A 27,069-nucleotide genomic window follows, 5' to 3' on the forward strand; every position below is an offset into this window, starting at 1 on the left:
AGCATGGCATAGGAATCGAGACACATGGCTTGGAGGCGTTTATGAAAAGTCTACGAGACAAAGACAAATACGGAAGCGTGTCTTCCTTCGCAGCCTTCCCTTCGGGCCCTCGAAACGGTTACTAGCACCGTCTCCATCTCTCCCCTTCAGCAGAACCAGTTCCCAGAGGCTGAAGCCCGTCCACTGCGAAACGCAGCTCGGGGTTCTGGACTCCGCTCTCTGTTCGGAGGATGAAGGCCGAACGAAAGTGTACCAAACTCATACCAGATTGGATCCACTTCAGAAATGGCTCAGCAGCTGCCAACTCTGTCGGGTTTAAGGATCTAGCCAGGCTTCTCCCCAGGGGACAGGATTCAGCGGGCTCTGGAGCTGAACTCTATAGCAGGGCTGGCACAGAAATATATGTTGTCGACTGCATTTTCCCACCTGCAAGCACATAAACAGGGCCTGCCCCTTCGCGAGGGTGAAACGCAGGTGAGTTGCGATGGGACCACAACAAAAACAATGCTAACCCCTCGCACTTAGTTCTGCAAGCAGCAGAGTCAAGAAATCTCGGAGGAGGGTTGAGGGTAGTGGGAGAGCCTGAATGACTCTGGGAACGGCTGATGGGACAGGAGACCTTTAACCTCTAGATTAGCATTCGGATCTAGCCCAGGGCAAAGAGGGAGGATGACTATGGCTAGCTCTTCGGTGGCCTAGGGGACATCTTACCCACGATGCTGGTGAATGGGTTTCCTCCTGTACACGAGCTGTCGGCTGGCAATATTGTCTCGGGGATGCTCGTTGCTCGGTGCTGGTCCCCACGCACAGCAGCTGCACCAGATCCGCTTCAGAGACAGTGGGCAGGAAATGGGCCCATCATGCTCCTTTACGGTGCCTTCTCCATTCTCAGTTAGGGGCAACGTGTCCAGGGCAGCATCAGCATTGGGTGTGAAAGCCGAATGGGTTGCACCAGCTGTCTTGTGGAGGTCCGTCTTTCCTCCGCCTGCTGTTAGCCACCAAAAGAGCTCCAGGGGGAGGAGGAGAAATCTGATGCTTTTAGAGCCGACTTCAAAAGAATAAACAGCATGTAAATGCAAAACCCTTGGGAAAAAATGGGAACTGTCTTTATTAGCAGCATTTAGAACTGAAACGAGAGGTCTTTTAGAAGTGTCCCCCCACCCCCTTTTATACAAAGCCCTCTCTTTCTCTCAGTCCATTCATAGCATCTGTAGAAGTAGGTTGTGGCCTACGAAAGCTTCTGCCTCCATGAATCGGTGAGTCTCTAGAGGTGCATCTACACACGTGCTTTAGTGTGCATTAGCCTCCTTTAATGTGCATTAAAGCATCACTAAAAATGTGCTATGTGCATTAAAATAGGCTAATGTGCATGAAGCATCACTTTAAAACCATACTCTTTAGTTAATCTACATTAAGACAGGCTAATGTCCATTTTCCTAGTACCTTGCAAAGGAGGTACTAGATTTAATGCACATTAACTAAAGCATCTTAATGCATGTATAGATGTGCCCTAGGGCGCCACCCTGCCCTGCCTTCTACCTTAAAACTGTAACATTTGCGTCCCACCCGTAACACGCACAAAAAACAGGGGCATCTTCTCTTCTGAGAGACTAAACCTTCACAAGTAAATCTGTCTGCTTTGGAGAAATATTGCAGTCTTCCAGGTGTCACGACCAAAGTTTTCTTCCGCAGCCTTGTTCAGGCAAAGGGACAGCTTCTTTGCAAGTTTATCATAGATCAACCAGAGAAACAGAAAGAAAATGACGTAACAGTTGCATGCTATGCTGTGAAGACAGACGATGGAGGGGATATTTGAAAACCTGGTTTTCGATGGGAAAAAAATGTTGTTCTGACTAAATTATATTTTTTTTTTTCCCCCGAGCATTTCTGCTTTTGGTAACATATTTTGACTTTTCGTTGAAAAAACAAATCCAACCCTTAAAGTTTCCCTTCCACAAGGCACTGAAGCCGCAATTCCAAATCAGAAGTAACGTCTTTCAGCTATTTTTTTTTTTTTGGGGCTGAAATCTCAAAGTTTCAGTGGAAAAAACATCCAAACATTTCCCACTCGGTAGAGCTGAAAAAACGCGGGGGCGGGGGGAACAAGATGACTATCAGAAAGTATCTTCTGGGCAACTATTCAGAGCACCCCAAGACTCTTCCGTCGCTAGCCTGGTAATGGTTAACACGGCAAATCATCCGCCAGCAGACGATGACGGAGAGAAAGAGGGAAGGAGAGGGCTTTTGTGTCTGTAAAGTGGCAAAGAGATACAATTCCCAGCTTGCCCTTATGCTGGGTTTCAGGTTTCCATTGAATAGCACCTGATACGTCCCATTTTCCGTAGACGAATTAGCCAAACAACAGGCAAACAAAAGAGGCAAGACTGATACGTCGGTTAACAGGCTCAACTGGGGCTCGAGTAAGCTCTGGGAGGGAGGGCGGGCAGGGGAGGGCGGGAGGGCGGACCAGTAAGTGATCTTGTTCTTGGCTTACTTATCCGCGCTCCAAGTCTGCTTGGGAACCAGCGCATGAAGGCAGCCCAGTTTCTGAGCTCGCGCCTTGGGAATTCTTCCCGAACGATTATGGTTTCGAAGGCCGTTTACAATTACACCTGCGCCGTTTCATTTCATTCTGCCAGCACTGGTGCCCGTTGGATCGGACTTCCCTTCCGCACAAATAAACAGCGACGGGCCTCTCTCTGTTTTGCTTTCTTTTGTTCCCGAAGGGAGAGGCGCAAGAGAAACAAGTGAGTTGGCTGGTCGAGAGAGCCTTCGTTGTCATGACCAGAGGGGCCCACGTGACAATGCTGGTCCTCAACCGTCCAAAGAGTTGGGAAAGTTTGGATCAAGTTTGGTCCTAGTTTTTGTATTGCCTCTACGTTGGCCAAGTAACGACGTGACGATATTAGCCAAGCAGCGACATGATGGTCGTCTGAATCCCCACAGGTAGTGATGGCCAACAGAAGGGTTTTAATTCCACTTAAAGCTTTGCTGGTTCAACCTGAGTGTAGACAACTAGGCAATTCTCCATTGTGTTCACACACTTCAAAGCCCTAGTGAAGGTATCCTGGCCTGCTCCGTTGTCATGTAGCCACACCAGGATCTGCCTGCTTTTGGGCGGTGTCTACCCCATGCTGGAAGGTGCGACTACAGCTTATGGAGGTATGCCCACCTTGCATTAAACTAGGTAGATGTGGTCCAATGAGCTGTGCGGCCTTGGCAACTTGGTGCTGGCTAACTACCCACCTTCTCAGGTGGGTTTTGAAGCCCATGCCATACTCTATATTGCTCCAGCTACCTTGCTGCAGGAATAGGAGCTGGCTCAGGTATGCCTGCACCCTCCTGCAACTGCACCACTGGCTATAGCATAGATGTGATGCTCTTCTAGAGATGCTGCACACAAATGGGGCAAGCCGGCATGAGCTCACGATAGTCAGCCAGAACCAGTGGCTTTGCTCAGGCTCTCCATGCACAGCTGAAGAGCTGCTAAGGGGCTTCCGGGAGCACCCTCACCCTTGCCTTCCTTTGACCTTGGCTGCAAGTAGCCGGCAAGGGGCAACATGGGATGGGGCCTTCCAATGCAGCAGCAGCAGCAGCAGCACTGCTTAAATGGGTTGCCCACTGCTTCTTCATCCTCCACCATCCATCTCTTGGCATGCACATAAATGCATGAGCTTTTTGATTTTGCAATTTCTTGGGTGCTATAGATGGCCCATTTCTTCAAGCAGAGCTGCCTTATTGTCAGGAAGGGTGCTGGGGGTGGGGTGGGGGGGAAGCCTGCATCTTTTTGCTCTGTGTTTTTACAGCACCTAGCACAAGGGGGTTTTACTGAGTGACTTTGGCTCTTAGGTGCAATGGTAATGAAAATAAGGCAATAATAATAATAGCAACCATAACAGCAATAATAATAATAATGATGGTGATGATGATGATGATAATACTGGAGACAAGGGGTCCCAGAAGAGGGGCACGTGGGTGAGAAGACTCTGTTGCAAGAGGTAAAAGACAGTGGGTGTGTCCGGTGACAGCTTGTACCTCTGCCGAGGGGCATGCATTTCGTGCCTAGCGATGTCTCATGTCCCAGACTCGTGCCGCCTCCAAGGCTGAAAGACTGGTTCCTTATTCTGAAGACCGCGTCTCTGGGGCTTTGGTCATATTTTCCGGCCTTTCTAAGGTGTCTGCCTTAATGAATAAGGAAATAAGAAGACAGTCTGACTCCAGGGGCTGGGAGTTTGGTTACGGCTTACATCATTGAGACAACCCAGACAGAGGGAGGAGAGACTAAGCAGGGATTAATCAACCCAGATTGCATTTGCAAACAAAGGTGGAAGGGATCGGGTAACAATTTCCCAAGCATCGTCCAGGGAGGAGCCAGAAACAGGCAGGCAGCTCAAACAGTGCACGCTGGAGCTCCTGTACCTGCCTTTAAAATAACCCTGGCTAATTCCTTGTAGCTAATTCCTTTTTAATCCTGTTTTATTACCACCCCCCTTGCCTTTAACAAGTTTACAGCCTTTTCAGCAACTCTTCCCCAAAACTCCTCGGGCTGGTTCATTGCCCCTCCCTGATGGAGCATCTTTTTTTTGTTGGCAGCTACATTTAGATGGGAAGGGGGACCATGACAGCAGCCCTTTCCACTCTGAAAGGGTTTAATCTTCCCAGGCGCTTTGCCACAGACTGTGCTTTTATGCCGCTGCACTTTTGGAGGCAGCCAGACTGTGCAGGGAGGTCAGAGCTTGGAGCAGGGCTGGAAAGCAGAGGGCTAAGGCAGGATGCTGTAAATGGCCATTGCCTTTGATACTGGTGCCTTCCAGCTGCTCTGTAGTTTAAACAGATGGATTAGAAGCCAGTTAAAGAGCAGGGTGCTTAATGCCTCTACTTAAACCCGTCGCTTGGAGCTGTGTGGTGCTGTGTGGGGATCCTGCCAGATCCCCTGGGCCAGGCCGGCGCTGAGCAAATCCCAGCTCGGATGCGCGACTCCTGGAGAGCCCCGCGGTGACGGTGCGTTTGCTTCTGAGTTCATTCTGACCCACAGCTCCCACATGGCGGCGAGGGACAGCATTTTCCTGGAGGTGCCAGGTTTTCACATAAGAGAGAAAACACTTTGAGCTCGATGACTACCTCATAGTAAAGTTGCTTGGTTGCTTTTTTTTTTTTTTGCAAGCCTGATGTATGACTATGCTCTCCTGGCACATTTCCAGGTGGGAAACTGCCTTCTGATTCTCTAACTTGCCTCTCCTGTCTTAGCTACACCCATTGCATAATGTTTTAACCTCTACTAAGGTTTATTATAACGGGAAGGCTATTCAACAGTTGCCTTCCAGAGGCTGATGCATTTTAGTCGTAGGCCTGTGAAGAGCAGAGGGTTGCAAACTATTTTGGGACCTTTTAGGATGAATGAGATGACCATTTGGCATTTCTATAGCTTCTTCCATGCAAGGACTTTAAAGCATTTGACAAACATTACTAAAGGAAGCTTTGTGACCCTTTAGGGGAGATATTGCAACCTTGATTTTGGTCAAGGGTGAAGCGAGCCATAAAGCGTGCAGGTGACTTGCTTGACAAAAATGGTGAGAGGCCTGGGAAAGGCTGGAAGAACTGGGATTATTTCGTCTGGAGAAGAGACAGCTGATTGATGTGTGTGTGTGGATCTGATAACAGTCTTCAAATGCCAGAAGGATGGTTGTAAAAAGAGTGGTAGCACATAAGAGCTGCCATTTACTGGGTCAGTTCAGAGGGCCACGTTGCCCAGTCTCCCGTCTCATAGTTTCATAGTTTCGTAGTAGCTAGAGTCGGAAGGGACCTAGGTAGATCATCTAGTCCGACCCCCTGCCTTGGCAGGAAAGAGCACCGGGGTCAGATGACCCCGGCAAGGTGCTCATCTAACTTCCTTTTAAAAATCCCCAGGCTAGGAGCCTGCACCACTTCCCCTGGAAGCCGGTTCCAGGCCCTAGCCGCCCTGACTGTGAAGTAGCGCCTCCTAATATCTAATCTAAACCTACCCTCCGCCAGCTTGTGACCGTTATTCCTGGTCACTCCTGGCAGCGCACGGGGGAACAGGGACTCCCCCAATACCTGCTGATCCCCCCTGACCAGTTTGTAGCAGGCCACAAGGTCCCCCCTTAACCTTCTCTTGTGGAGGCTAAACAGGTTCAGGTCCCGTAGCCTCTCCTCATAAGGCCTGCCCTGCTGACCCCTGATCATACGAGTGGCCTCCTCTGGACTCTCTCCATATCGTCCACGTCCCTCTTGAAGTGTGGCGCCCAGAACTGGACGCAGGACTCCAGCTGCGGCCTGACCAGTGCCGCATAGAGGGGGAGGATCACCTCCCTGGCCCTGCTCGAGATGCATCTGTGGATGCATGACAGGGTACGGTTGGCCTTCTTGACTGCCTCCCCACACTGCCGGCCCATGTTCATCGTGGAGTCGATGACGACTCCAAGATCCTTTTCCGTCTCCGTGCTGGCAAGAGGGGAGTTCCCCAACCTGTAAGTGTGGTGCCGGTTCTTCCTCCCCATGTGCAACACCTTGCACTTATCAGTGTTAAACCCCATCCTATTCTCATCCGCCCACCGTTGCAACCTGTCAAGGTCAGCTTGTAGCCTATTGCACCCTTCTAGTGCGCCCACATCCCCCCACATCTTAGTGTCATCAGCAAACTTGAACAGGGTGCTTTCTACCCCCTCATCCAAGTCACTGATGAAGATGTTGAACAGTGCGGGCCCGAGGACCGAGCCCTGCGGGACCCCACTGCCCACGTCCTTCCAGGTCGAGAAGAACCCATCCACTACCACCCTCTGGGTGCGGCCCTCCAACCAGTTGGCGACCCATTTGACCGTGTGGGCATCGACACCACAGTCTCCCAGCTTTTTGATGAGGACAGGGTGAGAGACAGTGTCGAAAGCCTTCCGGAAGTCCAAAAAGACTACATCCACAGCAACCCCTGCGTCTAATGATTTGGTGACCTGATCGTAAAAGGCCACCAGGTTGGTCTGACAAGACCTGCCACTGATGAACCCATGTTGGTTGCCCCTGAGCATGCATTCCCCCGCAAGGCCCTCCTGGATGTGTGCCAGGATAATTTTTTCAAAGAGCTTACCCGGGATTGAGGTCAGACTAACTGGCCTGTAATTTCCCGGGTCCTCTTTTTTTCCCTTTTTGAAGATAGGGACCACATTGGCCCTCTTCCAGTCCTCCGGCACCTCGCCAGAGCACCACGAGTGCTCATAGAGCCGCGCCAGGGGTCCCGCAATGACCTCGGCCAGTTCCTGTAGAGCCCTAGGGTGAAGATCGTCCGGACCAGCGGACTTGAACACGTCCAGCCTCTCCAGAAGTACCCTAACTAACTCCTCGCTAACCCTTGGCCCAGGCGTGTCTCTCTCGGGGCCCGAGGGGGGCCCAGCAGGGAGGTGGCTGAACTGGTCCCTACTTAGGAAGACAGAGGCAAAGAAATCGTTAAATATGTTAGCTTTGTCATCTGGCGTGATGACTAAGTTGCCCATCGTGTCTCATATAGCAGCAGCGAGTGGACGCTGAAAGGGTGTGTGAATTGGGTCTGAGCAGGGGTTTTTCCACTGTTCCTCTCACTTGCAGCCTCCAGCATTTAAAGTCTAGGAAGTTCTGGTTCAGGGGCCAGGTCCTTAACTCCCCTGCTCAGTAGCTAGTGATGCCCCTTTCCTCCAAGAACGTGTCCAATCCCTTTTTCACTCTGGCTGAAATCGCAGTTTCCACCACATCTGGTGGCAACGGGGTCCACACTTTAATGACCCGCTGGGTGAAACAGAACTTCCTTTTGCTCATTTTAAACATACTCCCTAATATATTCATTTTGTGACCCTCTAGCTCTTGTTATGGTGACACAGGACAAAGACTTAAATCTCAGAAAGAAGAGTTTAGACGGATATTAGGAAGAATATTCTTGCTAGAAAGGTGGTCAGACATTGAAACATGTGGAAACTCTTTCCTTGGGTGTTTTCAAGAGCAGGGTACAGAGACACTTGACTGGGTTGCTTGAGACATGGTCTTGCCTTGAGCAAGGGTTGGATTGGCTGCTTCTCCCTTCCTCGTGTCTCCAGTCCATCCTTTTTATTCGGTCTGCTCCCAATTTTCTGCAGAGGTCACAGTGGTTGGATTAGCTGTGACCTCCTGAGGTCCCTTCCAGATTTGCCGTTCTATTATAGTCTGATTTATGGGTTTAGGTTGAGATTTTTAGTCCCAGTTTGTGGTTGGGGAACTGAAAACCAAGACACACAGGGACTTGCCAGAGGTGATACGAGATCTGGACCCAGTTTTTGGTATACAAGGCGCACCTACCTAAGAAGCTAAGTGAGGTCTTAGCATGGCTTGCAGAGATCAAGGTCTGCAACAGAGCTGCAGCATGCTAGAAGTTAGCCGGTGTTTAAGAAGATTTTTCTAAAGCCCTGGCTTCAAAGCCTTTACTGATCTCTCCCCCACTGATGTCTTTTAAATGCATGACTGCTCCTGCCTTTGTGAGCTGGGGAGAGGCCAGGTGCCTGGTCTTTTCTATAATGGGACATTCCCACCTGTCCCAAACCTGTCCCCCCACTTTTCTTTGAAGCAGCAACGCCAGTACTTTGGACATCCTGGTTAGCTCCTTATGTTTAGAAGCAGCAGAACAAGAGGCAGGCAGAGGATGGATGGTGAGGGTCCCAGAGAAAAAGGCATACGGGTTTAATCCTGCCAGCCCTCTGCTCACAGGAATCCCGCTGGCCTCCACGGTGCACCGGATTTAGCAGAATATGGTCCTCTTACTGTTAAAAATGGCAGCAGGAGTTAGTCTCTGGGTGCGTCTACACATGCACATTTACTGCGCAATAACAGAAATTACTGCACAGTATGGGCATGTGTCTACATGTACACCCCTTTACTGAGCAGTAAATATGGTAACTTCTGCTGACTTGAGTGTAAGTTTGATACCTACATCATGCAGGTATCATAGTTTCATAGTTTCATAGTTTGTAGGGTCGGAAGGGACCTGAGCAGATTATCTAGTCCGACCCCCCCACCATGGCAGGAAAGAGTACTGGGGTCAAATTTATGCCTGATTCATTACTGCACAGTAATGCATGTGCAGACCCCTTACTGTGCAGTAACACTGTGTGTGTGGACTGACTTGGGACTTGGGACTAACTGTAGTCCCAAGTCAGTCCACACACAATGTTAATGAACTTTAGTGCCTGCACGTCTAGTCCCACTTACTGCACAGTAAATTTAAGCTGGAGTAAATGTACATGTAGACACGCCCTCCGAGAGGGACAGCTTCTCCAGCTGGTTTAAGCTCAGTCCAGCCAAGAAAGAAGTGACATGATGAGCAGTGGGGGGTCAAGGACAAGATGGAAGTTGCACCAATTCCCTCTCGCAGGGACAATGCTCACCATTTCCCTTGGCTGCTCGAAACCACGGGCTTTTTACTGAATCCATGTCTGCTCCTGGATTACTGAGGACAGACATACCTGTCTTTTGGGTGAGGGGGTTTCTTGTCTGAAATGGACTTAGGACGTTACCCGTCCAAAGAGAGTTCGCCTGGTCTCCTCCACATCTCTAGACTCCTGCCTGTCCTTGATCCAGGCCATGCAACCTCCTACCTCTCAAGAGGGAAGGGGAGAGCTGAGCATTCACTCATGTGTCTCTGCAGGGACCTCCTCTTAGCTATCTAGTGCAAATGAAGGCATGGGTCATACCCACTGCAGCCTTGACTATCCTAGAACCTGGGTAAGTTGGACACTGTTTCTCTTCATGATCTGTTTCACTATTTCCCTGTCCCCAGCTCAGATGTGAAAAGTAGGAAAGGGATGTGGGAAGATAGGCCAGTGGGAAGGGGCTTGACTCAAAAATTTGCTCACTTTCCTGCTTTTGGGTGTCCAGTTGGAAAGAATGATGCATGCATTATAAAAGCCTCTATCAGGAGAGAGGCAGAGATACGGGATAGTGTTGATTGGATTTGTACCATGTGCTAGCAAAAGATATGGCAACGGTGGCTTCAGTGTAGATGCACAACTACCATATTCCTTTGAACATAAGAAGCACTTTTGAAAACATTTTTTTCTAATAATGGCCTGCCGGCTTAAATTCAAGTAAAAATAAATAAATGCAGGTCTTATATGCTCCACAGAGGTTGTATCCTTGTAAATTTACCTTTATTTCAGGTTTTTTAAAATTTTTCTTAATTTGGGAATCAGAAACCTTGCATGTGTCTTAAATTCTAGAGCATCTAATATTTGAAGGAATATGGTATTTAACCAATGGGGCAATGTCTGGCAGCTTTTTGCATTCTATGCAATTAAAGTAAGATTAATTGAACGTATCTTTCTTGCATGAGGCAGAAATACATTATGGGAGCTGTAGCATTGATACATGCAGCCTAAGAGATGGTATGCAATGGCAACTTAGCTTTAACTGTTTTCCAAGTGGTGGTGGATGTGCCCATGAGAAACAGCCCATTTTTCACCCAGTCCTATGAGGCGATATGATTTACCCCCACTATCAATCTATCGTGTGCGTGTGTGTGTGTGTATATGCACTCATGTGTGACAATATAAAGCAGACCCTCATGCCAAATACATGGCCTGATCATTTGTCAAGCCAGGAGGGGTGATCTTGTTCCACACCAGCTCAGGTGTTGCCTTACACGACTGTTGCTAGAGCAAGAACAATCTCACTGATGGAGACCTCTGAGGTTTTGGTATTCAGTTTTGTTGGTACAGTCATGTCAAGTTGTTGGTATAGTTGGCATTACACAGGTATCAGATTTACTCCTGATTAATTACTGTGCAATAATGCACATGTAGATGCATAGTGCACAGTAACACTGTGTTTGTGCACTGATTTGGGATTAACTTTAGTCCACACACAATGTTAATGCACTTTAATGCCTGCACGTGTAGATGCCGGCCTATTCCTACTTACTGTGCAGTAAATTTAAGCCAGAGTAAATGCACATGTAGACATGCCCTCTGAGACTGAAAGCTACTTTTTTTTGGTGGGGCCTGGAGAACCAAATCAACATCAGAATGGCTTTTCTGCCTCAAAAGGATCTCAAGCGTGATGCTGGTGTCTGTTTCAGTCCATCTCATCAGAAGTCAGCCGAATCTCAGCAATCCTCCAAAGGGAAAGCTTGTTCCAAACCGTGAGGCCTTCACAAAACATTTTGGGCTTCCTATTTCAATACAGCTCCATTTGGTTGGAGATATCCCAATCAGCACTACTTGACACTCAGGAATCAGGCACCACAGGCAAGAGAAAGACATCTTGGCAAACCTAGGCTGTTGCAATTGCAGGCAGATGAGCTCCATTTAACACCCACTAATTGTTGCACAATAGTTACAGGAATAAATGGAATCTGTTAATGAGATGCACTCCAATGAGTAATCTGAGACTGGCTTAAATAATTATTTCTGTCCTCCCAATAGGCTGTGGTCCTGGGAAGCTTCCTGGCTGATTTTTGTTGCTGTCCTGCTTTGCAGACGTGGGACGTGTGTGGCACCGGCACCCATGTTCTGGAATCTGCCCCCAGCTAGTGCAACCGTGTTGCTGGGATGTCGTCTGACTTTCCTGCCTGTGGGAACTCTTGGCTCTCAGAGCTGACCACAGAATCGTCCCAAACGGGGAGGTGGGCTGCCAATGAAAGTTGGACAAGCTCTTCCTCAATAAAATTAACATTTTTTTAAGGGGATTTAACTCCGGATGGAAGAAGCAAGCTTGACAACCACCACAGATGGAAAGCCTCCATCTAATCCATAGCACACGTACAACAGGCAGGAAGCGTGGGATTTTCTGACCTATTCATTTTCTGCCAACCAAGGTGCTTTTTAGCCAGACCTGAAGATGCACTTTATTTGTCCACATCCTTTCTGTAGTGGGGGGCCCAATACTGTGTCCAGTTTTGGGCCCGTTGTTACAGAAAGGGTGTGGGCAAATTGGAGAGAGTCCAGTGGAGGGCAGTGAAAATGGTTTTGGGGCTGGGGGACAGGACTGGTGAGGGGAGGCTGAAGGAAATGGGCTGATTGAGTCTGCAGAAGGGAAGACCGAGGGGGATTGAACAGTAGCCTTCACCTCCTTGCAGGAGGGGCTGCAAAGAGGATGGAGCTGGACTGATCTCGGTGGGGGGCAGATGGCAGGACAAGGAGCAGTGGGCTCAAGCTGCAGCAAGGGAAGTTGAGGTGGGATAGTAGGAAAAACTCTCTCACGAGGAGGGTGGTGAAGCACTGGGACAGGTTGCTTAGAGAGGCGGTGGACTTTCCATCCTCAGAGGTGTTTAAGACCCAGATAGACAAAGCCTCATCTGGGATGATGTAGTTGGGGCTGGTCCTGCTTGGAGCAGGGGGTCGGACTGGATGTGACCCCCTGATGTCTCTTCAACCCTCGTTTCCTAGGATTCTGTGATTTTGTGATACTAGGAGCTGAAGATCTCATTTCTTATTCCTCCTTAGTGCTCTCAGATCCTCCCAACAAGGTTGTTAAATGGACCTTAATGAAGTACTTCTTGCAAGCTTCTTGTGCTGATTTCTGCTCTTTGTTAGTTAAGTTTTTAGGGTTGTTTCATGATTTTTGAATCATATCTGACCCAGCAGGGAAGAGTTGCCTCACTCAGACAATTTGAGAAAAATCAGACTGGAAAAGACCTCATCGAGTTCAACCGCCTGCTCGAGGCAGGTCTAAACCACCCCAGACAATTGTCTGTCTAACCTGCTTTTACAGACTTCTAATGCTGGAGATACCACAACCTCTATAGGTAGTCTGTACCAGTGCTTAACCAGCCTTGTTGTTAATGGCCTCACCTAATTCTTCCTAAATATCCCTTGTCATTTAGTGTTATTACCTCTTGTTTTGTCACTTGGACACACAGAGCAACTGATCCCCGTCCTCTTTACAATGACCCTTTTTGGGCTTGATAATTGTTAATCAAAGTAACTAGCTTCCCACCCCACCTCTAAAAATAGGGGAAGTGGTACGGGGTAGGATGAAACCTGAAGATCAGCAGACACCTATTGAATAGTGACATCTAACAGTTCAGCGTACTCTCCTAAAAGAGGCAGCAGTAGTCATGCATTTGAGTCAAAACATTGGAGAATAAGGGGCTGGTATCAATATAGCTCTTGCTGTGAGGTCGCTATGTGTCATAAATGCATACTGCGTCTGTTGATGTGGGTCTTGACTACAGGAACCAGCCCCCAATGAAATATATGCATCTGACAGGCATGTTTTAGGTAGAAAATGAAAGCTATGGTAGCTCATTGGCCCTGGAGGGGAGCGGGGAGAAGAGTGGAAAGAAAACCCAAGTCAAGATATTGCAAGAAATATTGCAAGAAAGCTTGCAATTAAAGATTTATGTTTTTTGCAAAAATCTAGTCAGTCTAATAAAAGATATCACCTCTACCACGAGGTCTGGTTCCTTAAGTCAAGATATTACTTTTCACCCTGAGCCATACCCCAGCACTGGGTCATTCAGCACTGCCTTTGGGTAAAGCAGGGCCCCAGGATCTGAAATAATCCCTTCTCCCACAGCAGATGTGAAAACCCAGATCCGCTTTATCCGCTCCCCAGCACCTCCTCCCTGCAGGCACGCGGGGAGATGGAGGAGAGGAAGCTATCTCTGATTTCTCCCCTTCTGAAAAACCATTTGATGTGTTGCCTAGTCTTCGTCGGGGCCTCTGCACATCCCTCTTGATGGTAAATTGTAACCTCATGTTTTTCCAAGCAGATTGCCATCTTCTGTCACTTTTCATCGTTTGCTTCCATGCAACGGTTGCTTCGGTAAGCTTTTCCCGCTGCTTATCTCAGCAAGGAGCGAACCTTCGTCTATCCTTAGACACCTTCCCATGCAGTTTTCCCCGCCTGGAATAAATGGATGCTCTCTGCACCCTTCCTCTCTCTATCGTTTTCACCTGAGCAGGCAGGTAAGGGAAAAGTCTTGCTCCTGAATCTGGCCTTATTAAGGGTCTGCCATTCCAAAAAGGCTCACGCGATCACTCTCCACTTTCTTAACAGGGAACGTGTCCCCAGGACTGACGAGTCCGGTGATTTTGGTGGCTGTCGATGCTACTTTTCCAAGCATTGAGCCGTGCGTGTGACTCAGCAGAGCAGCTATTTCACAGCTCACAGCAACGCAACAGAGCTATGTAGGACAGGAAGCAAAGAAAAATACAGCGTCTAGCTGACGCGACAGGAAAAGACCAAGGTAAATAATTATCCAGATATAAGCTGACTCTGAATATTTCCTGAATGCACTTATTGGACGCTCTTCCAGCTCCCTGTTTGAACACAGGAGGGTCTGTCTTGGGGAGAAATTGTCTGCAACTGTCTTAGTTGTTAATGTTTCTTGGGGTTTTGCTCGTCTTGATCCTGGGGTTGTTGAACTCCAGCCTCCCAGACTTGGGAGCATTGCTGAGAAAAGCGTGGCCTTTTGGCCTCCGCTGTTTTTGTCGGTGACTTTCTAGTGTCCAGAAAGCCAGTGTGGCGGGCTGCGAGCAGCCAGGTGAGCCCGGTACCAGCGTGCTGGGCTGTGGCAGGCACCGGATCTGCAAATGGAAACTGGGAATTTCCTGCTGCTCTGTGGAGCTGTGCTTGACCACAGAAAACCAATGCACTGTCCTAGCTCGAGGCAACTGGCCGAAACCCCCTGCTTTCCTCCCCTCCAAGCCCCTGAGTTGAAACCAGACTGAAAATGGAAACCAGCTCAGATACAGGGTAACATCTCCAATGTTCAGCTGATTGTCTCTCATTTCCCCCCACCAGACATCATTAACAGAGCCACACAACTGCTTTATTGTTCAAGCTACCTACTCAGGTGATGACTTCAGTCTGCAGAAGAGAAGACCGGGGGGGGATTTGATAGCAGCCTTCACCTCCCAGCAGGGTGGTTGCAAAAAGGATGGAGCAGATGGCAGGACAAGGAGCAATGGGCTCAACTTGCAGCAAGGGAAGTTGAGGTTGGATATTAGGAAAAGCTCTCTCACCAGGAGGGTGGGGAAGCACTAGGAGAGGTGGGGGACTCTCCATCCTTGGAGGTGTTGAAAACCCAGGTAGACAAAGCCCTGGCTGGGATGATGTAGTTGGGGCTGGTCCTGCTTGGAGCAGGGGGTTGGACTAGATGTGACCCCCTGAGGTCCTTTCAGCCCTCCTTTTCTATGATGCTATGCTGGGCACAGTGTAGACAGACCCAGATACTGTGATGTATGCTATACATACAAGAGGTGTTGTAGGCAGACAAGGGCAGAGCTGGTGTCCTATAATTCAAAAAGGAGTTTTGCATTGACTTCGAAGGGGCACATCGAACCTCCTGGCTCTCTTCACATCTAATTTCTATTATTCTCTGAGCTGGTTGCACAAGCCTCCTTATATCTTTGGAAAAAGCTGGTTTTCCCTGTGATGCACAACTGACTCTAAGTGGAAGGCACTAACTCGAGCACAGCTGCAGACATGTCAGCAATTGCAAAGAGCTCAGGAGCGACAGTTTGATGATTGTTTTATATTTGCCGTTGTGGGGAACTGAACACGTCGCCGGGGACCTTCCACCTGAAGCGTCCCCTCCTGCACCCGACCAGGAACCGCTCTGGAGGGAAGGACATGACACAGCCCCGTGCAAATAGAAAACACATTTGCAGTCGACAGCTGAAATGCATTCAGGGGTAATCTAAAGTTACACACACACACGTCCCGAGCGGAGCTGGAGACGAGGCTCAGAGAAGACAAGACTAATCCGAGGTCAGCAGGGCTTTGCTTGCTGTCATAACATTGCCATGATGTAGTACCCAACTCATTACTTACCATGACACAGAGCTAAGAGGCTCAGGAACAGCTTGCGGCATTTCAGCCCAGAGTCCCCTTCAGCCGCAGCGTCTTCGCTCGGGGATGGCAGCAGACAATCTAAACAAGACCTCGTGTGTTTGGGGCAGCTTAGCTCCCCATGCAAACATTACAGGCACTGCAGGGATTTCAGCGAGACGTTATTTTTTCCCCCCAGTCGCGTCCAAAAACCCGGCAGACGTTTCTGTGCCCTTTTACAACCAAAATGGGTTGAGCTGGATCCTCGCAGGCGGTGGCTGTGGCTCTGCAGTTGAGCTGGATGGACGAGAACAAACATCAGAACAAGACAGAAACAGTCACTATCTGACGGCTGTGGCTGTTTTCCCCCGTTCCAGCCTTCTTCTGCATCGTTCACAGCGATTTCAAATCGCTCCCAGATTGACGAGAATAAATCATTTTTTGGTCTGTAGCCTCATTTGTCTGGAGCTCCGCTATTAGTGTTCAGCATTAAAAAGTGGGATTCTTGTCACCGGACATGCAGCTCTGCTGCCGACTTGCTGTGCAGCTGTGAACAGGTGACTTTACCTCTCTGCCTCAGTTTCCCCATCTCTTTGGTATGGTGCAGTGCCCAGAGGCAGGTTCGCCTTGCTCACACCTGCAATCGTACATGTGAAATGTGCTGGCGACACGTATTACTCAAGTGACCACCTGCCCTTTGCTTATTCTGTAGATACCGTGTTTATTCACCTACCACATGCTCCCAAATAAGACAGGGGACTAGGCGGTAGCCACATTGGTCTAAGGGCATAGCTCGAAGAAGGGTGTTTGTACCCGAAACCTTGCAAAGAAGAATTTTTCCAACTATTTGAGTTAGTCTAATAAAAGATATCGGATTTACCCAAAAAACCTTGTCTGCCCAAATAAGACATGCATCTTGTATGGGGGAGGCAGAATAAGGAAGAGGGCGGGGGGAGTCTTTCCTGTAACAAAGCTGTTCATATTCACTTCCCTTATTTAAGACTCACCCCTTGATTTTAGGAGAGTGTGGTATGTGGATAAATATGGTATGCCTTTCAGGGTATTTGCTTCTTAATGCACCCCAAGCAAGTGGGTCCTGGCAGGCCATAGGCATTGCTGAAAGCATTTCATTTCTGAATCTAAACCACAGTTTGTGCATGCATTTGCACTGCAGTCACCTGCCTCTCCAGCAAGGCGCTAGCTTCTGTGCAACAACGCGTCTTCCTACGAGATGCCCACCCTCGGGATCTGCCAGGCAGGCAGGAAGCATGAGAACCACGGGGCACTGTGGGAAGTGATGGGATAAGAGTGTGGTTTTGGGGTTATACGGAGAAGGTCAGAGGCAACTGGCCAGTACTCTCCAGGGAAGGTGCAAGGCGCTGGGGGAGGAGAGGGGATGGATAGGGGACTGCACAGGGTAGTGGTGTTGATGGCATTTGGTGCTGGAGCAGCAGAAGAGCATATAAAACACCACCTAACCCAATACCCTGTCTCTGACCATGGCAGGGATGCATGCTTTAAAGGGAGAGCATCACACTGGATATCTCTAGAGCAACCTGTTCCCTATTCAATGCCCTACCTGGCATCTACCATTTATTGGGTTAGAGATGCCAGAGGAATCATCTCCGACCAATTTGTTCAATAGCCATTCATAGGTCTTCAAAACCTCCAAGGATGGAGAGTCCGCAGCCTCTCTGGGTGACCTGTTCCAGCGTTTTACTACCCTCCTAGTGAGGAAATTCAGACTTGCTGAGGGCGTGCTCCATCCCATCTTCCAGGTCGTCAATGAAGACATTTAACAAAACCAGCCCCAGGACCGACCCCCGGGGCTCTGCGCTTGCTACCGGCTGCCAACTAGACATCGAGCCATGGATTACTACTCTGACTCTGATGCTCCAGCCGGTTTGCTATTCAACGGTTCCCCACTCACTCGGTCCACAACCTTCATGGTTTTATAGACCTCTATCCTCTCGCCCTTCAGCCTTCTCCTTTCCAGAATGAAGAGTCTGAGGCTTTTTAGTCTCTCCTGGTATGGCAGCTGCTTCAGGCCCCTGACCATTTAAATTGCCCTTCTACTTCTACTGTATCCTATTTGAAATGTGTGGACCAGAATAGCACACGGTATTCAAGATGTGGATTTGTATAATGACCTCATGATGTTTCCCTTTCTGTTTTCAAATCAAGGATGCTCAACGTTTTATTGGCTTTTTGCACCAGGGGTTTGTGCTCCACCTGTTCACCGTTTCTTCTGCTCCTGGAGAGGGTAGGGGGAGGATGGGACATGGTGCCTTGGGTTACAGAGGGTCCTGAATCGGTGGGGTGGGCTTTGCAACTGGCAGCAGGGCAAGAGCAGGAGTTTAATGGGCAAGGTGACATTCAATAAGGAGCAAGAACTGACGTCCTGGCAGAGCTTTGAAAACTCAAACTGGATTCAGGAGAGACTCCAGCATGGTGGAAAGTCCGGCTGTGAGAACGTGCTGTGCCCGTGGTTATAGCCAGATGTCTGTCTTTAAGGCAGGGGTGCCTTAAACACATCCTGACAAAGAAATCAGCCCATGACATTTTGGCATGTGGCCTGTGGTCTGCTTCCCTGTGGGTGGTGGCAAAGATCACAGAATTGTAGAAAATGAGGGTTGAAGGGAGCCCGGGAGGTCATATCGAGTCCAGCCCTCTGCTCCCAGCAGGACCAGCCCCAACTACATCATCCCAGCCAGGGCTTTGTCTACCCGGGTCTTAAACACCTCCAGAGATGGAGACTCCACCACCTCTCTGGGTAACCCGTCCCAGTGCATTACTACCCTCTGAGTGAGAAATTTTTTCCTAATATCCAACCTCAACTTCTGTTGCTGTGACTTGAGCCCATTGCTCCTCATTCTGGATGATCAACAGCTGATTTTTTCTGGTGGTGAACGTAGCTGACAAGTGACGTACGCGGTGTCGTCCTGGGAGCAAGTCACAGGACTGGGACTCTAGCAGCCTGCGTCAGGGGCTCATCTCTGGCATGGTGTCTGTGTGTTTGACACCATGTCATGGCCTTGGAAATTCAGGTCCCATCTGGGTTACAGTACCAAAATCCAGACCTTCAGGGCTAAGCATTCCCCATTATTATTGTTGTTGGTGTTGTTGTTGCTGCTGTTCTTACTATTCTTACTGTTATTACTCACAGTCAGCACATATAATATGCTGGCTTAAGGCCTTCTTCAAAGCTGAAATCAATTAAATGCCTTTGGGTTGACTTTAGGGTCCTGTTTGTGTGCATGTGCATGTGTGTGCATGTGCGTGTGCATGCTGTGAGTTCACGTTTCCCTCTAGCAGCTGGCTCTGGCACGGATTCTTGTCTTCTGGGGTCATGGAGTTTGGGCCCCCATCACAGCTCGGATATCCTTCACTTCTCCTTGCTACAGACCTATTAGGAGCTGATTTCCAGATAGAGGGAGACTTTCTTCTAGACCTTTCACACCCGGTTGACTTAAAGCTTGATTACATCGACAGAGGCGGATACCAGCAGTTCATGCAGATAAAGAAGGAGCTGGGTATTTTTAAGCCGAGCGGTCTATCTTTGGCACTTGGGCTGGTTATCAAGATGACCTACAAACAGCATTGCAGAGGGCAGCAGTGCATGGTAGGCCACACACAAAGAAATCCTTGGCCAATACCCAGACTTACATAACTAAACCCACTAACTGTCCTCCTTATCCTTGGGCTTTGGGATTAATTTGCTTTGAGCCATTTGTCATGCAAAAGGCGAACAGGCCCCCTGAGCACTATTGCTATAGGTGCTGCATGACCTTGCCCTATGAGACCAGGTGTGTGATACCAGAATTTGGCTATAAATGCAGGTTTGGTTGTTTCCTCTCACAGGTGTGCTCAAGCTACAATGCCCGGGTACGGATCTGGAGAGATCTGCTCCTTGGATTCAGCTTGGTTCAGATCCATTAGGGGAGCAGAGAGTGATCATTGTGTGTTTGAGTGAAACCCACAGCCAATCCTGCAATACCAACCTCGAACTGGAAACCCTGGGCTGAACACTGGGCATCCTTTAGACTATATTGGGGTGCTGGCAAAGGCCTGACTCAGTCATAATAGCATCTGGTGCTTTAACTGATTCTCAAATTAGGTGCATGACCTGACATAGCAGGGAAGGGGCCAGGCTGCTTAAACACTTTGAAGTGATACAAGAAAGCAGGGAGCTCCATTTCCATTTCAAAGCAGAACCTGTAAGGGGTGAGAGACTGGACTACCTGAGAAGAGGCAAGAGGCAGCAATGCTGAATGCCCTGAATGCTTGAGAGTTGATGCTCAATGCCCTGAACGCATGAGAGTTGTGAGAGACATGGGATATGACACGTGATGGACCTCAGCGGGTGGAAGGGGGTGCAGATCTTTATAAAAACCCAGGCAAAGATGAGGTCTCTGGGACCACCCAGGCCTGCCACCAGTGCAAACATCTCCTTTCCTTTAGGGTTGGGGACTTCCGGGATTGTTCCTATTATCACCTGTCTTTATGGGTCCTGTTTCAAGTCCTTGCAGCCTACCAAGTGAGGCAGACTCCATGTGCTTCCTCCCAAGTCTCTTACTGTTATTTCCATGCCAGATGGAGAAGAACCATCCTCATGGAAAGAGCTGTTCCTTCTTCCCTGCCCCTTTGGGATGGAGGGAGACATCCCTTCTCATTTTGTTTGTAGTGTATACGGTGATAAGGTTATGAGCCCTGCATGGAGTAATGCCCCAAATGCTTCTCATCTACTAGTAATTAGGGTATTTTGTGCACATGCTCTTGCAGTTCATAAAATGGCTTGAAATTACTGCACAGTATGGGTGTGCATCTACACATACACACCCGTACTGCACACTAAATATGCCAACTTATGCCAACTTGAGCATAAATTTGATACCTGCATCATGCAGGTATCAAATTTATGCCTGATTAGTCAGTTCACAGTAATGCATGTATAGACACTTTACTGCACAGTAACACAGTGTGTGGTACTAAATTTAGTTCCAAGTCAGTCCACACACAATGTTAATGTGCTTTAACACCAGCACATATAGATGCCAGCCTATTCCTGCTTATTGTGCAGTAATTTACTATGCAGTAAATTTAAGCCAGCGTAAATGCACGTGTAGACATGCCTACCACGTATATAGGCAGTGCACGTCTACTTTTGAAAGGCGGCTATGTGTGAAGTCAAAGACAACGCTCACTGTGCATCCACAATGGACTCAAGGACAGGAAATAGAAAATAACTTTTCTCTTTGTACAGTGCCAAGCGCAGCAGACTTTTGGTTCATGACTCGCTCTTCTGTGTGTTATAATAATAGCCACTGATGATGATGATGATGATGATAACAGGAAACTATCTGGCACATAAGTGTTAATGACCCTTGTCTGGAAAAAAAAGGCCATTTATGTCTGTGGGGATCTTTCATTATTTTCAAGAATGCAGGACGTAGCTACTAGCTTACAAACTGGGTGTAGATGGATAGAGACAATGGGGGAGCATGGCAAAATAATGAGAGGATATTGGTTAGCACAATGGGCAGTGGCCACATTTCTTCTTCTCTAAATCCCTGTCTATAGATTAGAGGAAGAAGTGATTTTCCCTTTCCTGTCCTAAATGGCAGCCCATGTGAAGGACAGCATGCCTACTGCCCCAGGTACATCACACATATGTCCCCACATCTGGTAACAGGACACCCAGGACATAAGTAGGCCAGAAGGTTGATTGACTCCTTTCCCGCTGGTAGTCAGTGATGCCAGGGCCCTGGCTGCCTGGAAACTCATTGGGCTTCACCTTTGCTTCTAATCTTTCCTCCTGGCCTGCAGACTATGTTTGGGAAATGGCTGCACATCGTGTGAGGCATCTTGAGAGGCCCGGGAACCAGAATGACACTGTATTGAGTGAAGTTATCGTTGCTGTTATCTCTAGGTGGCTCATCACGTTCCAGAGGAAACGCTGCCTCTTCGCTTTCCGGAGTAGCTGGAACAACCCTTAATCTGCTCCCTCATGAACACGCAGCCCCCTTTTGTTGTCAAACAAGTGAGAAAACTGTTCTTCCTATCAAAGGAAAGAGAACATCCAATCTGAGCCAGACAATACAGGCTTCCCCCACAGGCACTGTGGGCCTGGCCTTCTGGGCTGATCTGTCACCCAGGAAATACACTGCACCAGCCAGCCAGGATACCAGCATCTCTGCTCTGAAAAGAGATGCCCCTTTCCTCATTCAGAGTCTCTCCCTGCCCCTCAGGGACCTGCCAGGGTACAGATGTGGTCAAAGAACAGACCTGGCTTTTCCTTTCCCTTGTCACTGCTTGGCATATACATAGAACAACACCTTGGGCATGTCTACACATGCACATTTACTGCACAGCAATTTAGGTTACTGCACAGTAACTGAAAATTACCGCGCAGTACAGGCACACAACTACACGTGCATGCCCTTATTGTGCAGTAAATATGGTGACTTATGCTGATTCGGGTGTAAATTTGATACTTGCATCATGAAGGTATCAAATTTATGCCGGATTAATTAGTGCACAGTAATGCATGTGTAGACACCTTACTGTGCAGTAGCACTGTGTGTGTGGACCGACTTGGGACTAAGTCAGTAAATACACAGCATTATTGTGCTTTAATGGCTGCACGTGTAGATACTGGCCTAAAAACTGCTTATTGCTCAGTAAGTTACTGTGCAGTAAATACATGTGTAGACACTCCCGGTGGCAACTTGTTTCTTGGCAGCAGTGGCACTGAAGGAGCTGAGGGAGCTTTTCTGGTTTCACACTCATTTTACCGAGGGGGTAATGACCACAGGAGGAACAGAGGCCGTGCCGCTCGCCCCACTCTCATGCCGTGCTTCTGTCCGTCCCCGGAGGTACGATGGACTAGCTCTCTGCTCTCTGGGCCTGCTCCTCCTGTTCCCTTGGCGGGGCCCACAGCTTCTCACATGCATTGCTTACAGGAAAAGCCCAAATAAAAATAAATAGGACAACCTCTTCCCCCCACCCCCCACCTTTGGCTGCTTTGTCGCAGCCTTGGCTCTCCTGGTTCCTGTCCCCCGTCAGAGGCCGGGAAGGCATCTCGCTTGTGCTGCCATCAGGAGGGTTTTCACCGGCTTTCCCTCCACCTCCTGCAAGCTGAACAAAGCTGGCCCTTGCCTCCCCTGGCCTCGGAGATGAGGATCAAAGAGCCTCTGTTCGCTGGCTTCTTGAGGTCTCTGCTGGAACACCGCAGGCACATCTGTTTGTGGTTTCCCTGCGAACGCTCTGGGTAGTGCTGTGCTATCATCCCCCCCATCCAGCCAGCCTCCTCCCCGCCTGCATTATTAATACTCCCATTGCGAAAGAGCTCTCATGGGTGCCAAGAAAGTGCTGAGTCCTCTCCTCCATACTGCCCTGCGTTGCACATGAGTGGAGCAGCGGCTGCCAGGGGTCCCCACCACCTGCAAGCCCCTGCTCCCCTGGCCTCTGATGACAGCCAGGGGGTTAGCCACCGCGGCTTCTGAGCCACGCGATGAACCCAAGACCCCAAGAAGACCGAGCGTTGTCAGCCCCTGCATCGGCGGGTTGCACATCTGGGACTCCATGAGCAGGGACAGGGACCAGATTGGGGTATACCCACAGAGATATCCCTCCTTTGTTACAGTCCTCTTGACTGCATTAGAGGAAATAACTCCAGGCATTGCACAGTTTCTGGTCTTTGTTTAATCCTTGCAGTAACTGAGAGGTGAAAATAGCATTGGGCCAGGAGGATAAGACAGTGCCGCACTTTTCTCCTCTCCCCCCCTTCAGCGATCCCACTGTGCTTCCAGCATGGGCCGATCCAACCTCATAGCATCTCTTTGGGTGAATATTATCATCTTTAATTTATTACTTGGGTCCCAGAGCTACAGAGAGGTGAAGGCAATTGCTTGGGTTCAGGCAGCCAGCTGGTGCTTGTGGAAAGCCATTTTCCCTGCTCTAGCCGAGGGACAGCAGCATCATTAGGGAAAATACTTCCACTTTTTAAATGCAACAGCAGCTTGATTTCATCTTGAGAGCCCTGGGTTGCTTCTCTTTTGGGTCACATGTGAAGGGACTCTGCTACCTCCATCCTCCTTGTCCACTGTCCAAACCCACCATATGAGACGTCCTCCCTGCACAAGAGACCTGTGGTTCATTAGCCTAAAGAGGCACTCTTTTAATTGGGTTAATTACCCTATAGAGATGCCTGGGGAGCTACAAGAAGAACAGCCGGAGGTGTTTCAGGTCAGGAGCTGGGGCATCAGCAAAGTTTTGTGGACCGTCATGGAGCGCTATTGGTCTTGAATGATGCTATATGGCACAGTGACATACAGGACCATCTGCAATGTGAAGGTTTTGGGATTGACTAATTCAGAGAGTTCCCAGAAGTGTAGGATGCTGTCTTGGCTCGTTACCACAGTAAAGCTGTCTGCCTAATGAGACGCCTCCCCATCGCCTGCATTTCCCCGCCTCCTGTGCTGCTGAGCACTAGCAAACATATGAACTAGGAGGACTTTGGCTGGAGAGAGGCAAACACTAGATAACCAACAGTGTTGGGAAAGGACCGGCAGGGAACATCTGCGAACTTCATGGACTTAGAGATAAGTCTCAGACTTGGTCAAGCCTATAGGGCCCTGGCCATAAACTAGTAAATCCCCACTGGTTTCATGCTGAAATACCTAGAACATCTTTAAAACCCCTCTAATAGTTCAACCGTTTTCCAGGGAATAAACAGCCCAGTTGCTCATTAGTCTAAAGTGGTGCCCATCAAAGCATTGGCAGGATCCTGACATTTTTCATCGGTTCAGTAAATTGCGGTCTGCCTCCAGCTACCCGCTGGAGTCTCTCTCATCTGCGTTTAATGGGACTTTATTTTATTATGGGGGAGGGGAGCTTCGTTTTTTATTGCTGGGTGTGTTTAATGGGAGATCTGTCAGCTGGAGCTGACAGCACCAATTAAGGCTGGGTGTTTTTGTGTCTGCTGCAATGTCTTAGAAAGCAAGACTGCACTGCAAACCACACCATTTAAAGAGCTATATCTGGGCACAGGCAAAAGAGAGAGGGTGGGGCTGTTGTCTGGCATCGTTGGACCACGTAGCGATCGACTTTTAACCAGGAGGTTGGTGGTTCGTGCCCAGCCAGGGACGAGGCCTGGCTTGCAACCAGTCCCCAGAGTCCTTTACCTAGAGAGGTGGTGCAATCTCCATCCTTGGAAGTGTTTAAGGCCCAGCTAGATGAAGCTTTGGCTGAAAGTTGCAACAAGAAAAGTTGAAGTTGGATATTAGGAACAACTTTCTCACCAGGAGGGGAATAAAACACTGCAACAGGCTCCCCAGAGAGGTGGTGCAGTCTCCATCCTTGGAGGTTTTGATGATCAGACTAGACAAAGCCTTGGCTGGGATGATGTAGTTGGGGCTGGTCCTGCTTGGAGAAGGGGTTGGACTAGATGTGACCTCCTGAGCTCCCTTCAACCCTCATTTTCCCAAGCAAAACCTTCACCTCTTTATGTGCCTTCACCTCTTATATTCCAAGAGAAGTGGTGCAGGCCCCTACCCTGGGGGTGTTCAAGAGGAGGTTAGACGAGCACCTTGCTGGGGTCGTTTGACCCAGTACTCTTTCCTGCCATGGCGGGGGGTCGGACTAGATGATCTGCTCAGGTCCCTTCCGACCCTACAAACTATGAAACTATGTGCAAGGTCTGGGCAGGTTCAGGGTCGTGGGTGGGCAGAGAGAGGCAGGAGCGACAATCTCGCCTCCAAGGCTGGGCACGATGCTCTTGTGCAGGGACGGCCAGAGGCCAACGATCCTTTCTCACTATATTTTCAAGGCGGTCTAAAGCTGAGATACGTCACCTGTGCTTTGTAGTGGTGAGAGGATTGATCCGTAGGCCCTGACAACAGAATGGGCACCGAATACGTCCCCCTGCCCGCTGTGCCTTACCCACGTGAGCCTCCTGTATCCTGACAGGTGTGTGGTTCATATGAGACATCCACTCCTTAGCTCCTGGTCCTGCCAACGAACAGGCGAGCAGATGGGGCTGCATTTGCAGCCCGCTTTGTTCCCGAGGATTTACACTCCTCGGTGAGGAGCGCGATGGCAGGGTAAGAATTGGGCAGCTGTGTGTGCTCACCTCCTGCCAGCCAGCCGCCTTCGTGCTCCCGAGGCAGCTGCCTGCTCCTCAAACACATTAACGACCCTTTGTGCCGAGCCCATCGCTTTCCCATCCGATGGCCCTAGTTGCATGAGAAATGAATGCTGTGCGGGGGAGCGGGGTGGGCCAGACCCTGAGCGGGTGTCAGTGCAGAGGGCCCTCCCTGAGCTCAGTGAAGTTGCTCTGGTTTTACACACCTCTTCCTGGGAGAAAAGAAGAGATAAAAAAAGCCCTTTTGTTTCTGACGTCTCTAGCTGGGCAAAGCCGGTCCCTCTAGCTGCACCGCTATCCAAACAGCCATCTATCAGGCCGCCCTCATCTCATTGCCGCCGTATCCAGGCACCTCGCGGGGCATACAAATAGCCATTCTCATGCAGGGGCTTGCAAAGGTCCCCTTGTGCCAAGGGTTATTTGGGAGCCCTCTCCAGCTGGACACAGCTGCTGTAGTCTTGCTTGGATTTTCATAGCTGGCACTTCATTTTCTGGCTTCCCCCCCTCCCTTGCCCTTTTTAAAAGGTCTGGTCTCTGTTCTTGATTTCTTCCCCTACTTTTTGGGACTCTCCATAGCATGCGGTCTCTGGGACTTGCCTCCATCGGGCACGTAGCGGGAAGACCGATGCTGGAAACCTCGCCACTAAACAGCTCGGCGGCTTTCCAGCCAGCTCTAAAATTGGGTCGGGAGGATTCCTCCATCACTGACACTCGGGTGAAGGCTGCTCATGCAACACCCTCGACTTGGCCCGGCTGCTGCATTTCCATTGAAAGGTGCTATTAATAGCCCAGCTTCCAAACAACATTAGCGTTAATAATGATTTATTGGGAATGAAATGACCCTTCTGACAATAGCACTGGCTGCTGGTGGTTGCACGGGGCAGGAATTTTAATGGGGAACTGAGTGGAATGGATGACATGCGAAAGGGATTCGAGGCCTGAGTGGCCCCGTACGAACAAGATGACGGGAAAGTCGGCCGAAAGCCAATCTGAGGGTGAGACAGGGGAAGAAAGGAGGCTCCCACGACACCGGGTGGGCCTGGCAATTCGCTCTGAGCGACTGAGTCAGAAGGTTTGGACTCCATGGAGACCTCAAGGTCTGGACTGGATTTAGCTCATATGGTTGGTGAAAGCTGGGGTCA

General features: G+C 49.4%; 1 long non-coding RNA gene across 4 annotated transcripts in view; it reads left to right on the plus strand.

The window, feature by feature from the left end:
* The window catches only part of LOC149867761 (uncharacterized), a 94,836-nt gene that overhangs the window by 41,617 nt on the left and 26,150 nt on the right, over positions 1 to 27,069 (plus strand). The window contains exons 2-3 of one of the 4 annotated variants that reach the window (XR_016442130.1): positions 13,721 to 13,916; positions 14,008 to 14,197. This is a non-coding gene — a long non-coding RNA (uncharacterized LOC149867761). Of the gene's footprint in view, positions 1 to 13,265; positions 13,917 to 14,007; positions 14,198 to 27,069 lie in introns of those variants that run through there. The other 3 variants (XR_016442129.1, XR_016442131.1, XR_016442132.1) reach the window with 3 other exon arrangements.

This window comes from Crocodylus siamensis, chromosome 4 (assembly GCF_052110815.1).
Source record: "Crocodylus siamensis isolate JL-2025a chromosome 4, ASM5211081v1, whole genome shotgun sequence".
NCBI classification, from domain to species: domain Eukaryota; kingdom Metazoa; phylum Chordata; order Crocodylia; family Crocodylidae; genus Crocodylus; species Crocodylus siamensis.